General features: G+C 31.4%; 4 pseudogenes; 1 reads left to right on the top strand and 3 right to left on the bottom strand.

The window, feature by feature from the left end:
* Nucleotides 1–294: 294 nt before the first annotated feature.
* Nucleotides 295–1,771, bottom strand: LOC149492065 (UPF0481 protein At3g47200-like; annotated as a pseudogene).
* Nucleotides 1,772–8,247: 6,476 nt separating this feature from the next.
* LOC149492064 (putative WRKY transcription factor 46) lies at nucleotides 8,248–9,072 on the top strand (annotated as a pseudogene).
* Nucleotides 9,073–9,319: 247 nt separating this feature from the next.
* LOC149492063 (UPF0481 protein At3g47200-like) lies at nucleotides 9,320–11,121 on the bottom strand (annotated as a pseudogene).
* A 2,510-nt stretch (nucleotides 11,122–13,631) lies between these two features.
* On the bottom strand, nucleotides 13,632–15,549 carry LOC149492062 (UPF0481 protein At3g47200-like; annotated as a pseudogene).
* Between the last annotated feature and the right edge of the window lie 1,237 nt (nucleotides 15,550–16,786).

The following is a 16,786-nucleotide window of genomic DNA, read 5'->3' as shown; positions in this document are numbered from 1 at the left end:
ATCAATTTGGCTTGCAAACTAATAGCAGATTGAAAATTACTTTCGCTTGTGGACTGAAATAAATATTTAGAATCATTGAGCGCAATGGTCGTTATGAAAATTGAACTAAAAGTTTATGGCTTTAAATTTGGCAAATGCGGCCGATAAGGCAACTTACAGCTAAAGCAGTAAGACTCTGCCCTTTTGATAGCTAAACAAAGAAATAAAAAGAAGGGAGGAGATGAAGGGAGCCGAAGCACTTTGCAATACAGATAAAGCAAACTCTTATTAGAATGTCAAAAGTTGGAAAACAAATACAAATCACAAACCGAGCAGAGTCTTATTAAAATAACATATACTATAATAAGAACATTAAAATATAATAACATCACCATAACAACATATTATAAGAACATCACTACTACAACATAAGCACACTGAACTTAAAATATACGTCTGAGAGAGTATACAGATTGTATGAAAGTGAGAAATAGAAGTATAACTGCTGCAATAGTTCCAGTCCCTCTCCAGAGATTGCTAAAATATACACTTCTCATGATAGCCACAGTCTTAAACCAACAATTCTCATAATGTTTATTAGATCCACACTTACTCCATAGAAACAAGACCCACGTGTTGTAATTTCAAGACAAGCTTATTCACCATCTCAGCCACTGATTTGTGCTCCCCAAGCAAATTAGTGATAATACCATTTTGAATAAGCAATTCCACATCTCTCTCAGTATCTACTAGAAAATCTAATATCAACATATAGTCACATATGTAAGGATCATATGGATAGTGACACTGCTCAAAAGCCATCAGATTTCTTATCAATCGTTCTGTGCCATCTTCAACTTCAAATCTTGGCATTTTCATTCTCCCCTTTCAAATTTTATATCAAGAGGCCACGCCTTTTTATCCACCTTAAACTTGACTCCTGCCTCGTGTAACTTTGTAGCATTATAAAGACTTTTAATACAAGCATCATTCTTTGACACTGGATGTTTGTAGGATCTTAATCTTCTAATCAAATCAGTAAAGTGCTTAGGCTTCTCCTCAATTCTTTTCCTTCTGTACTTGTACTTTCATCGTCTTTGTGCTCTTTTTGACAGCAGAACATATTCGAAATCCAAAACCCATAAAAAATGGAGAAGCAATCGCAACATCTATTATTTTTATGATCGTCATCATCAATGCTTGGAGCACGCAGGTAATACCCTAAGTTGGGTGAACACGAGAGAAAAAAAATCAGAATTTCCAGTAGCAAATTCATATAAATTCTCAAGCACAAAATAAGGCAGCTGATTTTCCAGCAATATCAAATCTTCTAATATGGCATCTTCGCTAGATGGTTTTCCTAATATATAATCAGCTTTATATTCTTCTGATTCTTCTGTTGCAATAGTCTTTTTTTCAAGAAAAATTAGATAATGAACACAGAATCCAATAGAATCATTCTTACAAACATGTTCTGTTCATACTGCTCAAATGTTTGATCATAACAGTGACGGATTTTTAATTCGTATTCTCTAATTTTGTTTTCAAGCTCAACCCAAGTCTTGCCAGTCCTTCTGCAGAATTCTGCCAAATATCTCAGTTTTTGCTTCTCCATAGGTTTCAATGAATCTTCATTGTGGTGAAAAGGGCCTATGGAAATCATTTGAGGAGTGTAGGCTGACGGATTTATAGCTCGAAGTTTTCTTGGAACTCTGTAGATACAAATTTCTGGCCATAAAGCTGGCTCCGATAGTAAACGCGCTAAGTTGTCTGTTATGTCAATGACTAATTGCTTCCCCTTTCAGCTTCGACATCATTTGAATTACTTCCTTCACCATTCTGTCCCATCTGCCCAAGAACACCTAATATACTTCATATATATATTCTTTTTTAAAAAAATATTTGTTAATTAATTAACTCCATTTGCACACAACACATCTTTTTAGCAACCAAAAAGAACTTTTGACAGGGAGAGATCAAAACTGATATACAAGGACATGTATAAGAATTGGAAATCAAAGTTAATTCAAGGTTATCAATATTACATTTCAGTAATGAAAAAAAAAAAAAGGCAAAATTTTTCAGGAGAGTGTGCAAACCTTACGTGCAAGATCTTTGCCCGAAGTAGTGGTCTGGCTAGCAGTTGAAAGCACTCAGGTTTTTTTCCTTCAAAGGCGACAAAAATGTGTTGGGCGTGGGTGTATCCAAACAATATTAACCTTTTTATAGACGAATGCTCTCTTTGATTTTTCTTTTCTCATCAACAATGCAACGCTCTGGTCCTACCAATTAATTAATTAAATTTGATAATTGTATTGCCTTTATCAGTCGTAGCTTTTATATTAATTTCTTTTGTTTGTAAATCAGTTGATGGATCACAAAATTAAAGTTATTTCTTAAAAAATAAGGTAGTTTCAAAAGTGTATTTCTGGGTAATTTTTTAAAACTCACTGGTACAAAATTTTAACTCAATACTATCTCAATTTAAATGTGAAAATACATATTTCTATGTGAAAGGGAGGAGTGCGCAAAACTGAAGTGCAAGAAGTGTTTTGGAGATTGAAAGGCAGATTTTATCCTTTCAAACAAAAATATGTTAGGTATATTATATATAGTGGGGTGCATATTTTTCCAACCAATTTAAGTCGAATGCTCTCTTTCATTGTTCTTTTCTCCTTGATAATGCAATCTGTTCTGTCCTAATATGGTACTCCCTCCTTCGTTACACTTTAATAGTAACAATTATGCATTTTATCTTATTCCACTTTAAGTATTTATTCAGAATTCTGAGACTATATTAATTATTATTTTTAAAATTTTATCCATATTTATTAAGTATTTTGTAGCAAAATTAGATGAGGAGCTTTTAATTTTAAGAAGGACAATTGACACATTCTACTCTATATTTTTAAAAAATCATTATATTTCAATTATTTTCTTAATTTTTATGAAAAAATTGAATGTCGCTCGTAAATTGGAAGAGAGGAAGTAATAAATTTGTAGGTCCACGTTGTTATTGACTAGTAACTAATTATATTTCATGTCTTGGTCTCACATACTTAGATTAGTAATTGATGAAGTTAAGCTAAAATTTTGTCAATAACATGTAATATTTTGGACCATATCTTTGCACAAAATTAAAAATAAATTACTTAAAGTTTTCAACTCTACATGAGTATCAATATGTAAAGTTGTAAACAATAATATTGGTAATAGAATGTACTTTATCAAGTTTAAAGAAGATTTAAATGAGATTAGATTAAAAAATTACAAAGTAACATATAAAAGTGTTTGAAAAAAATATTAAAATTTTAAAGGTCTAATTATCTTTATATCTATTTAAAAAATATTTAAAATATATATCCAATTAAATTATAGAAAAATTAAACAAAATTCTATAAAATTCAAAAGAAAGATTTTATCCCTTCAAAAAGCGACAAAAATGTGTTAGGTATATTATATATAGTGGGGTGCACATTTTTCCAACCAATTTAGGTATAAAAATTAAATGTCGCTCAAACGGATGAAGTAATAAATTTGTAGGTCCACGTTGTTTTTTTTTTTTTTTTGAAAGGGAGTAGGTCCACTTTGTTATTGACTAGTAATTGATTATATTTCATGTCTTGATCTCTCAGTACACTATAGTTAATTTTCCAAGGTAAAATATTGGTAGCAAATTTTATTGCAGAGATACTATAGATGCCCTCACGAGGTTGTTTAGCCACAAAATAAGTTCAGAGATCAGAACTCTATAATATTTGAAGTGACCTATAGAGGAAGGCACACGTGTTTTCAAGCTGCTCGTTTATCAGCTTTAATAAACGACAAGTCGCAACAAGGTGAGGATAATTGCTCAGTAGAATGACAGCAACAACACGAAGAAGTGAAGCCCAATGTCACGGACAAATTCCGTGACTGTGTTAGGCCCTTATGAAAGAGCGTACTAGGCTGCGTTTCAACCTGCAAGGGTTCGGGCGGCTTAGCGATTAAGGCGTTGTTCCACCCTAGTGGCCCTTACCCCATGCAAAGTCTACATGCAGGCGAGGTATTGTGCCGCGGGGCACAACTGGTCGGGAGCTGGGCTGCTTCCCTTATGAGCCCATGGCAGGGCGAAACCAGTGTGGTACGGTATGATAAGGCTTGCCTCGGAGACAAAGTACTGCCATGTGGGCAGGCTCCCGGGGCGCCGCACGGGCGCAGTGCTGCGCAAGACTCCAGGCCCATTACAGAGTGGTATCAGAGTCGACTTGCTGCACGTTTTCGAAGTCCACTTGACTAACACGCACTCCAGGGTTAAGAGTCAAATGTACCGCCCTGTGTCTTGACACCACGTGGTGTCGAAGCAATGGCGCAGTCCTAGGCACCACAACTCCAGGCGATGTCGAAGCAATGGCGCAGTCGTAGGCATCGTTACTCCACCCGATGTCGAAGCAATGGCGAAGTCCTAGGCATCGGCAGTGTCGAAGCAATGGCATGGAGACCTCAGGCACCGTGAATGTGGATAGGAGCATATTTAACGGAGCAAGCATGGATAGAGCAGAGCCAGAGAAGTGGGTCGAAGTGGGGCGTAAAGCAAGAACGGTCCAAGGGCGAGTCGTCCTCCCTCGGCACGAGGACGTGCTGAAGATTGAGTGGGGGAGGATGTCACGGACAAATTCGATGATGAACACAGAATCCAATAGAATCAGTTTTACAAACATGTTGTTTTCATACGACTCAAATGTTTGGTCATAACAGTGACGGATTGTTTCTTCCCATTCTTTAATTTTCTCTGCAAGATCAGCCCAATTCTTACCGGTCCTTCTGCAGAATTCTGCCAAATATCTCATTTTGTGCTTCTCCATTGGTTTCAACGATTTTCATTGTGGTGAAAAGGGCCTATGGAAATCATTTGAGGAGTGTAGGCTGACGGATTTATAGCTCGAATTTTTCTTGGAACTTTGTAGATACAAATTTCTGGCCATAAAGCTGGCTGCGATAGTAAATCCTCTAAGTTGTCTGGTATGTCAATGACTAATTGCTTTCTGCTTTCAGCTTTGACATCATTTGAATTATTACTTCCTGCACCATTCTGTCCCATCTAACCAAGAACGCCTAATACATTTCAATTTTTTTTTTTTTTTTTAAATGTTAGCTAATAAACTCCATTTGGACAGAAACACATCTTTTAACAACTAAAAAGAACTTTTGATAGGGAGAGATCAAAACTGATATACAACGACATCCATGAGAATTGGAATCAAAGTTAATTCAAGGTTATCAATATAATGTTTCAGTACTGAAAAAAGAATATGGCAAATTTTTCAGGAGAGTGTGCAAACCTGAAGTGCAAGATCTTTGTCTGAAGAAGTGGTCTAGCTAGCAGTTGAAAGCACTCAGATTTTCTCCTTCAAAAGCGAAAAAAAATGTGTTGGCTGCGTATTAGACACATACTCTCTTAAATTTTCTTTTCTCGTTAATAATGCAACGCCATCCTGTCCTTCCCACTATTAAAGTTGATAATTGTATTTTCTTTATCAATCATGCATTTCATATTACTTTGTTTGTTTGTAAATAAGTTGATGGATAAGAAAATTAAAGTTTTTTCTTTAAAAAAATAATCTCGGTAATTTTTTAAAAATTCACAGTTACAAAATTTTAACCGAATACTATCTCAATTTATATTTGAAAATACATGTTTATATATGAAAGGGAGGAGTGTGCAAACCTGAAATGCAAGAAGTGTTTTGGAGATTGAAAGATAGATTTTATCCCTTCAAAAGCTACAAAAATGTGTTAGGTTTATTATATATAGTGGGGTGCATATTTTTCCAACCAATTTAAGACAAATGCTCTCTTTCACTGTTCTTTTCTCCTCGATAATGCAATCTTTCCTATTCTAATATATCACTTCCTCCCTTCGTTACACTTTAATAGCAATAATTAAATATTTTATTTGTTTTACTTTACGTATTTATTTAGTATTTTGAGACTATATTAATTATTATTTTTTAATTTTATTTATATTATTAAGTATTTTTTAGCAAAATTAGATAAGGATCTTTTAATTTTAATAAGAATAATTTACACATTCTACTTTATATTTTTGAAAAATCAATATATTTCAATCATTTTTAATTTTTATGAAAAAATTAAATTTTCCTAGAACAAGGAAGTAATAAATTTGTAGGTCCACATTGTTATTGACTAGTACACTAGAGTAATAAATTCATGTCTTGATCTCTCAGTACACTAGAGTTAATTTCCAAGGTAAAATTTTGTGGCAAACTTTAATAGCCCTCACTTTAACATAAGTCTTTAACTCTTTAATGTTATTACATTTATTATGACCAGTTATTTTATGACGGAAGTTCCACGTGGACTTTACTCGTTAACTTTGTTATTTTTTATTTACATAATATTTAAGTATAAATTTTTATTTAAATTAAAATAAAAACAACGATTTATTAATGTTGCATTTTATATATACAATGAAATTTTAAATGTGTATTGTATTATAATATCTAATTACAAAAGAAATGATGTTTATGTTTCTCCCTCTTTAATAAAAAAATATATATATAATTTTATTGTTAATTAATTTTATAAAATCACTACAAATTCGCATTTATCATACTGCAAAATATTCTATAATTTGGTAATATTATAACATTAATCTAATAAATCACGATTTACTGTACATAGCCACAATATAATGTATGACTTTGATCTTCACATCAATTATTTTCATCGGATGAAATTAAACTGAAATTTTATCAATAGTAGATAATATTTTGGACAATATCTTTGCACAAAATCCAAAATAAATTACTTAAAGTTGTAATTAATAACATTAATAATAGAATGTACTTTATCAAGTTTAAAGAAGATATAAATGAGATTAAATTCAAAAATTACAAAGTCACGTATAAAATATTTGAAAAAATATTAAAATTTTAAAGGTCTAATTATCTTTATATCTATTAAAAAATATTTTAAAAAACATATCCTATTAAATTATAGAAAAATTAAATAAATTTCTATAAATTTCAAAAATAAAAGAATAAAATATTGAATGAAAATAGAGCTCTTGAATTTTCTTTTTATTTCTAGCAAATTCAAATATTTATAGCATATTTTTTCAAAAAAATTTCATTAGACTAAAAAAATATAAAAAAATCTATTTTTTTATATTAGTCAAATATTATAGTTTCATAATTCCATTGTTTTGTTAAATTTAAAAAATTTTAAAATACAATAATACGTAAATGATTCAAATAAGTGTACATCATCCTCTCTAAAAAAATTAAAGAGAAATTATATATTTAAAAAAATTATTTTAATTTCATTGTAATTAACTAATATAGTAATAATAAAATGTTTAGTTATTTTAAAAATTTATAACATAATAAATTAATAGAATTTAAGTTCCACTTTCAATAGTTGAAATAAAGTTTTCGATTTACCTCATAAAAAGCAATATAACACGAGAATATATGATTAAAAATATAAAAAACTATTAATTATAAAAATCATTAGACAATAATATTACAAGATCAAATAGAGAATATATATATATATATATATATATATATTTTCTCGAATTAAATGCATAAAAATCTAACTAAAAGGATATTCAAAAGTATAAATGAAATCTATTTCTTCGATTAAAAGGCAGTAAAAATAGAATAAAAAGGATCTTCAAAAGGATAAATAGATTTATTTTCTCCGATTAAAATGCATTAAAAAATTAATTAAAATGATATATCATGAATTTCAAATTAAACTAGGGTTACTTTAGGAAATCTCATAATTCCCTCCTCTATTCCCACATGTACGTAGATTATAGATTGTAAATTTATTTTATTATCTATTAAGTTAAATAATAAATACATGAAGTATATAATATGTATTTCGCTCTAACATTTAATTTAAATCATAAATTGAATAAAATTTAAAGCATATCGTAAATAAAAGAATTTTTAATTTTCACGTATAGCCTTATTATATGACATTAAAATAATTAAAAATAAAATATATTATTAATATATGGTTAACATTAATTATCTATTAAGCATAGTATTTAAAATAAAAATTTAATTGGTATGTGTTTAACTTTAATTATTCATTAAACATAATATTTAAAAAAATTAATTGGTTATTAATAAAGTTATTTTATAACATTTTAAATTTCATTAAAGGCATTATCGAAAATCTCATTATTTCACTTTTCTACGTGATATAGATTTGATTCAAGGAACCAAAAAATATAATATTTCCATTCCACGATATTCACACCAATTTTGACTTTTATAATCTTAAAATATAAAATTCTGAGTTTTCCAGACACCACACCACATTCACTAAACGACATGTTTTGTTGCAGAGGATACTATAGATGCACTCACCGTCACTCACAAGTTTGTTTAGCCACAAAACAATTTCAGAGATCAGATCAAGACCAATATTTCAAGTGACCTATAGAGGAAGGCACACATGTTTTCAAGCTGCTCGTTTAGCAGCCTCAATAAACGACAAGTCGCAAGAAGGTGAGGATAATTGCTCAATAGAACGACAGCAACAACACGAAGAAGTGAAGCCCAAGCTATTCAAAGAGATATCTTTCAACTACAGAGAAGGACTCAGTAAAAGCGACGACTTGGAAATATTTCCACCATTTTCTCTCAATGAAGAAACTGATATTTTCAAGAAGTCAATAATGGAGAATGATTTCTTTATTAATTTTTCACCTGCATCGATATCTCCGGCGACGTCGTCCGGCTTTGGAATAGACAATAATGCAAGAACGCCGGAATCTGATTCCGCTCCAACTTCAGTTACCAATTCGCCAATCGGAGATTGGGATCTTTCAATAGATAAGGTGGATTTCGACTCCAATCTCCCTTTAGAATTATTTGGTTAATTATTAATAGGATTAATTTTATGATGTTGATGGGTCAGTGCTTCGAAAGAGAGATTAAGAGAAGGTTCTTGAGTCTCGGGTGGTGCCTTCCCAGAAAATTTTTCAGTTGATTAGGGAGTTTAATGACGAGTAGGTGTAACCTTTTTTTTTTATCAATTTGGCTCGTAAACTAATAGTAGATTAAAAATTAATTCGCTTGTGGACTAAAAGTTTATGGCTTTAAATTTGGCAAATGCGGCAGATAAGGTAACTTACAGCTAAAACAGTAAGACTCTGCCCTTTTGATAGCTAAACAAAGCAATAAAAAGGAGGGAGGGGATGAAGGGAGCCGAAGCACTTTGCAATACAGATAAAGCAAACTCTTATTAGAATGTCAAAAGTTGGAAAACAAATACAAATCACAAACCGAGCAGAGTCTTATTAAAGTAACATATAATATAATAAGAACATTAAAATATAATAACATTACCACAACAACATATAATAAGAACATCACTACAACAACATAAGCATACTGAACTTAAAATATACGACTGAGCGAGTATACAGATTGTATAAAAGTGAGAAATAGAAGTACAAGTGCTGCAATAGTTCCAGTCCCTCTCCAGAGATTGCTAAAATATACACTTCTCATGATAGCCACAGTCTTAAACCAACGATTCTCATAATGTTTATTAAGATCCACACTTACTCCATAGAAACAAGACCCACATGTTGTAATTTCAAGACAAAGCTTATTCACCATCTTAGCCACTGATTTGTACTCCCCAAGCAAATTAGTGATAATACCATTTTGAATAAGCAATTCCACATCTCTCTCAGTATCTACTAGAAAATCTAATATCCATATATACTCACATATGTAAGGATCATTTGGATAGTGACACTGCTCAAAAGCCATCAGATTTCTTATCAATCGTTCTGTGCCATCATGAAATTCAAATCTCGGCATTTTCAATTCTCCACTTTCAAATTTTATATCTAGGGGCCACGCCTGTTTATCCACCTTAAACTTGACTCCTGCCTCATTTAACTTTGTAGCACTATAAAGACTTTCAATACAAGCATCATTCTTTGACACTGGATGTTTGTAGGATCTTCTTCTTCTAATCAAATCAGTCAAGTGCTTAGGTTTCTCCTCAATTTCTTCTCCTTCTACGCTTGCACTCTCATAGTTTTGTTCTCTTTTTGACAGCAGAACATATTCGAAATCCAAAACCCATAAAAAATGGAGAAGCAATCGCGAGTTTTATGATCATCATCACGAAGTTTCGGAGGACGCAAGTAATTCGATAAGTTGAGGCGCACGAGAGAAAGAAAACCAAAATTTCCAGTAGCAAATTTATATAAATCCTCAAGCACAAAATAAGGCAGCTGATTTTCAAGCAATATCAAATCTTCTAATATGCCATCTTCGCGCGATGGTTTGCCTAATATATAATCAGCTTTATATTTTTCTGTCCAAATAAAACTCTCTCCTCTTTTCAAGAAAAATTCGATAATGAACACAGAATCCAATAGAATCATTCTTACAAACATGTTCTGTTCATACTGCTCAAATGTTTGGTCATAACAGTGACGGATTGTTAATTCGTATTCTCTAATTTTGTTTTCAAGCTCAACCCAAGTCTTGCCAGTCCTTCTGCAGAATTCTGCCAAATATCTCAGTTTTTGCTTCTCCATAGGTTTCAATGAATCTTCATTGTGGTGAAAAGGGCCTATGGAAATCATTTGAGGAGTGTAGGCTGACGGATTTATAGCTCGAAGTTTTCTTGGAACTCTGTAGATACAAATTTCTGGCCATAAAGCTGGCTCCGATAGTAAACGCGCTAAGTTGTCTGTTATGTCAATGACTAATTGCTTTCCGCTTTCAGCTTCGACATCATTTGAATTACTTCCTTCACCATTCTGTCCCATCTGCCCAAGAACACCTAATATACTTCATATATATCTTTTTTAAAAAAATATTTGTTAATTAATTAACTCCATTTGCACACAACACATCTTTTTAGCAATCAAAAAGAACTTTTGACAGGGAGAGATCAAAACTGATATAAAAGGAAATGTATAAGAATTGGAAATCAAAGTTAATTCAAGGTTATCAATATTACATTTCATTACTAAAAAAACGGCAAAATTTTTCAGGAGAGTGTGCCAACCTGAAGTGCAAGATCTTTGCCTGAAGAAGTGGTCTAGTTGGCAGTTGAAAGCACTCAGATTTTCTCCTTCAAAGGCGACAAAAATGTGTTGGGCGTGGGTGTATCCAAACAATTTAAACCTTTTTATAGACGAATGCTCTCTTTGAATTTTCTTTTCTCATTAATAATGCAAGGCTCTGTTGTCCTTCCAATTAATTAATTAATTAATTTTGATAATTGTATTGTCTTTATCAGTAGTACCTTTTATATTAATTTCTTTTGTTTGTAAATCAGTTGACGGATAACAAAATTAAAGTTTTTTCTTAAAAAGATAAGGTACGTTTCAAGTGTATTTCTCAAAAATTTATCGTTACAAAATTTTAACCGAATACTATCTCAATGTGAACATGAAAATACATGTTTATATATGAAAGGGAGAAGGGTGCAAACCTGAAGTGCGAGAAGTGTTTTGGCGATTGAAAGATAGATTTTATCCCTTCAAAAGCGACAAAAATGTGTTAGGTATAATATATAGTAGGGTGCATATTTTTCCAATCAATTTAAGTCGAATGATCTCTTTCATTGTCCTTTTCTCCTCGATAATGCAATCTGTCCTGTCCTAATATAGTACTCCCGCCTTCGTTACACTTTAACAGTAACAATTAGACATTTTATCTTGTTCTACTTTAAGTATTTATTTAAGATTTTGAGACTATATTAATTATTATTTTTAAAAATTTTATCTATATTTATTGAGTGTTTTATAGCAAAATTAGATAAAGAGCTTTTAATATATTAAGAAGGACAATTTACGCATTTTATTCTATATTTTTAAAAAATCATTATGACTAGTTGTTTTAGACACATGTTTCACGTAGATTTTATTCATTTAATTTTATTATTTATATAATGAAAGCATAAATTTTTATTTAGATTAAAATAAATATAATAATTTATTAATATTGCACTTTATATATACAATGAAATTTTGAACATGTGTTGTATTATAATATATAATTAAAAATAAAATGATGTTTATTTTTCTACCTCTTTAATAAAAAATATATAATTTTATTATTAATTAAATATAAATTCACTACAAATTCGCATTTATCATACTGCAAAATATTTTATAATTTGGCCATGCTATAACATTAATATAATAAATCATGACTTACTTGACTTTGATCTCACATCAATTATTTTCGTCGGACGAAGTTAAACTGAAATTTTATCAATAGCATATAATATTTCGAACCATATCTTTGTACAGAATTAAAAATAAATTACTTAAAGTTCTCAACTACACATGAGAATCAATATGTAAAGTTGTAAACAATAATATTAGTAATAGAATGTACTTTATCAAGTTTAAAGAAGATATAAATGAGATTAAATTAAAAAATTACAAAGTAACATATAAAAGTGTTTGAAAAAATATTAAAATTTTAAAGGTCTAATTATCTTTATATCTATTTAAAAAATATTTAAAAATATATATCCAATTAAATTATAGAAAAATTAAACAAAATTCTATAAAATTCAAAAGACAGATTTTATCCCTTTAAAAGCGACAAAAATGTGTTACGTATATTATATATAGTGGGGTGCATATTTTTCCAATCAATTTAGGGATAAAAATCAAATGTCGCTGAAACGGACAAATTTGTAGGTACATGTTGTCGTTGACTAGTAATTGATTATATTTCATGTCTTGATCTCTCAGTGCACTATAGTAAATTTTCCTAGGTAAAATTTTGATAGCAAACTTTATTGCAGAGATACTATAGATGCCCTCACGAGGTTCAGAGATCAGATCAAGACCCTACAATATTTGAAGTGACCTATAGAGGAAGGCACACATGTTTTCAAGCTGCTCGTTTAGCAGCTTCAATAAACGACAAGTCGCAACAAGGTGAGGATAATTGCTCAGTAGAACGACAGCAACAACACGAAGAAGTGAAGTCCAAGCTATTAAAAGAGATATCTTTCAACTACAGAGAAGGACTCAGTAAAAGCGACGACTTGGAAATATTTCTACCCTTTTCTCTCAATGAAGAAAATGATATTTTCAAGGAGTCAATAATGGAGAAAAAAATGTGTTGGCCGGGTATTAGACACATACTCTCTTTGATTTTTCTTTTCTCCTCAATAATGCAACGCCATCCTGTCCTTCCCACTAATTAAAGTTGATAATTGTATTGTCTTTATCAGTCATGCATTTCAAATTAATTTTGTTTTTGTTTGTAAATAAGTTGATGTATAACAAAATTAAATATTTTTCTTAAAAAAAAAAAAGGGATAAGTCGAAGTAGGTGCATTTTTCAAGTGTATATATATAGGGTGCATATTTTTCCCAACCGACGACTGTCTCTTTGACTATGCTTTCCCCTCAATAATGCAATCTGTCCTGTTCTAATATACTATAATCTCTTACGCTGGAATTGAGTTTCTGAAAGTGGATCGCGATTACAATATAATAATAAATTGAGCATTGGTCCTCAATTTATCATAATGGGCTATTTGGCCCAAAATGAGTGGGAATAGATTGGACTGTCATAAAGCTTAGCATCGTATTTTCTGACTTTAAGATTTGCAGTTTCAAATTCGAATATGAAAAGCTGTTATTAGAATAGCGAAACGTTCAAAGAGATAAACATTACAGATAGAACAATGAATCAGGAAATAGAAAAAAAATTGAAAAGATTGCACAACCAAACAGTCTTAATTTTGTAACAAATCTCTAATAGAAGACGCAGACTGTGTGACGGTGAAAACCAGTAACAAAATGGCGACGACAGTTCCGGTGCTTCTCCAAAGATCCTCAAAATACACCCTTCTCAAGACCGCCACCGAACGATACCATAGATTATCGTAGTGTTCATTGAGCCTTACGCTCATATCGTAAAAACAAGAACCAGACGCCCTTATTTGCAAACCAAGATTATTAACCAACTTAGCCACTGATTCATTATCACCTAACAGATTAACAATAATCCCCTTTCTACAAAGCAAATCAACGTCTTGCTCTGTGTATATCAGAAAATCAAGAATCCAAATATAATCGCAGATGAATGGATCGTTTGGATAATGACACTGTTCAAATGCCATCAGATTTCGAATCAATCGCTCTGTATTATCATCCACTATAAATAATGGCATTCTCAATTCTCCTCTTTCAAATTGCATGTTGATTGGCCAGGCTTTTGGACTCACTTTGAACTTCACTCCTGCTTCGTGTAACCTTGTAGCTCTGTATAGATTTTTCACTGTTTTTCCGTTAGTTATTTGACTTGGGACGCTTATAGCAACGATATTGTCGAATTAGATCCGTGAAATTTAACGGTTTCTCTTTAAAGTCGTCTTCTTCTTCTCCTTTGACGCTTTGATCGTTGAGCTTTGAACATGAGAAGCATCTAGGAATCCAAAAACAATAAAAGCAAGAGAAGCAATCGCAGCTACATTTTTTATGTTCTTCGTCAATTGGTGGCGGAGATAAATAGTCCCATAAATTTTTGACCATAAGATCGGAAAAAGAAGGATAGCCTTCTTCGTTTAACTTTCCGACGGTGAGGTCATATAAATCTTCAAGAACAAAATACGGTAACTGATTTTCCACTAATATTAAATCCTCTAATAAACCATATTCTCTCGTCGATTTTCCAAGAATATAATCCTCTTCATATTTGTCATTATTTCCGTTCTCAAAGAATTTATATTTTTCTCCTCTTCTCAAGAAAAGTTCGATAATAAACACAGAATCCAACAGAATCATATTTGCAAAATCTTCTTTGGATATCTCATCAGTTGTTGAAACTTCATAACAGTGGCGAATTGTTTTCTCCCAGTCTCGGATTTTGTCTACAAGATCAACCCAATCTTTTTACCAGTTCTCGTGCAGAAGCCAACCAAGTATTTCAATTTCTGCTTTTGCATGACTTTCAAACCGTCGTCGTTGAGGTGAAAAGGGCCGATTGAAATCATTTGAGGAGTGTAGGCTGCTGGATTTAAAGCTCGAAGTTTTCTTGGAACTTTGTAGATACAAAGCTCAGATGGCCATAAGCCTGGCTCTGAAATTAAACGCTGCAACTCGTGAAGTAGTGGAATTTCAACTTTGGTTTGGTTTTTTGTTTCTTTTGAAGCATCTGAATCTGCTGTTTCGTTCTTTCCCATCACTTAGAATGCTTGATCTAGCGATACAAACAAAAAGAATTTTTAATCAGTTCTGATATACGCAATCATACGTTACAACTCTAACCTCAACTTAATCGATCCATTACAAGTAAAATTAAATGTGTAAAAAAATATACTTACTTAGCAAATATTATGGAATGTGCATGCTAAAATGGATACTTTGGCTGAGATGTAAGCGTAATTATCTATATTTCATCCACTTATATGACTGATATCCCTCATCGATGGGAAAAAAATGTTACATATCAGCCTTTTCTTCTCCAATGAGAATATGCATGTCCATCCACACAAGAAATTTTGCACGATTGGTTGGATAAAAAAAAATGGAAAATAAAAGAAATCTTGACGATCGATTTGTTAGAATACAATGTATAAATGGTCACATTTATTTAATTTTATAAGATGAATGTTCAAATTATTTTAGTGGGGTAGTTAGATCATATAGATCCTTCCCGTTTCTTTTTTTTTTTTTTTTGACTTATTTAGTTTATTTTTAATTGAAAGTCGTGGATCCGATATGGCGTGAGAAAATTAATTAATTAATTTTATAATATTTACTAAATATTTAAATTTTTTTTTTGAAAAATTAATGTTACTAATAGACTCAAATTATGTTCGATTTAACCCGGTTGATAAGATTTAGAATACATTGGTTGAATAAAATGGCAGACAAAAAATTGTTTTTTGAAGCATATGTCAGTTTCTCTTGGTGTTAGGGTTTGCTTGTTGACTTTTTGCTCCTTTAATTAGCAAGACCTGAATTCTTCAAGTCTTTTTTTTAAATTCAAATAGCAGTACATTGCAAAATAGGAAATAACCCAAATTGTGCAAGTCTTTTTTAATTCATAAAATAAAGTAAAGTTGCTACCAGAATAAATTTATATTAGCGAATATATATATATATATATAAAGAGAGTCAAGCCTTGCATCATCATATTTATTTTTAGCATATCACATTAATTAATTATTAATTAGCACTAAATGGGCTGAGTTAAAACTGAGGCTGGCCCAATTCTTGACACACTTTAAAGTATCAAAATCTTCTCGACGCCATGCTTGTATTCAAATCCAAGTTCCTTCAGTTTCGTAGAGCTCAAAACAATTTCCCTGTCCAAATTCTCCACAAACCTGAAAATCAATCAATAAATTATTACTTTTCTTATTCATTTCTAATTGAATTTCGAGATTGAGGTCTCTCATTTTTAGAAATACACACTCTAATAGAATTATTTATTGCTTTCAATACTCAGAAATTAACTTACTCTCCATTAATAGCAATATGTGGGTATTTCTTTTGCCAATAATTGGCAATCTCTGCCGATGATAATAAAGCTTTAGCACAAAAATCTACCGCTAACGGATGGCTTCTCTATGCAGAAAATATGAGCCTCGCGAACATCTTCATATGAACAATTGGTAGCTTTCCTATTATGTCTTCCAATTGCCTAGTGTGGGATACCAAATCTTATCCTCTGTAACTTGTGAGATTAGTATTCCCATACTCTGAGACATCGCAGAATGTACGGTTCCTCCTCCCACTAATCCACATGTAATGCTCACTACTTCAAGCTTT

Source organism: Jatropha curcas, unplaced genomic scaffold (genome assembly GCF_041381405.1).
Source record: "Jatropha curcas cultivar XTBG-Jc1 unplaced genomic scaffold, XTBG_Jcur_1.0 HiC_scaffold_129_pilon, whole genome shotgun sequence".
NCBI classification, from domain to species: domain Eukaryota; kingdom Viridiplantae; phylum Streptophyta; class Magnoliopsida; order Malpighiales; family Euphorbiaceae; genus Jatropha; species Jatropha curcas.
The sequence above is the reverse complement of the archived record's forward strand: the minus strand, read 5'-3'. Positions and strand labels throughout refer to the sequence as shown.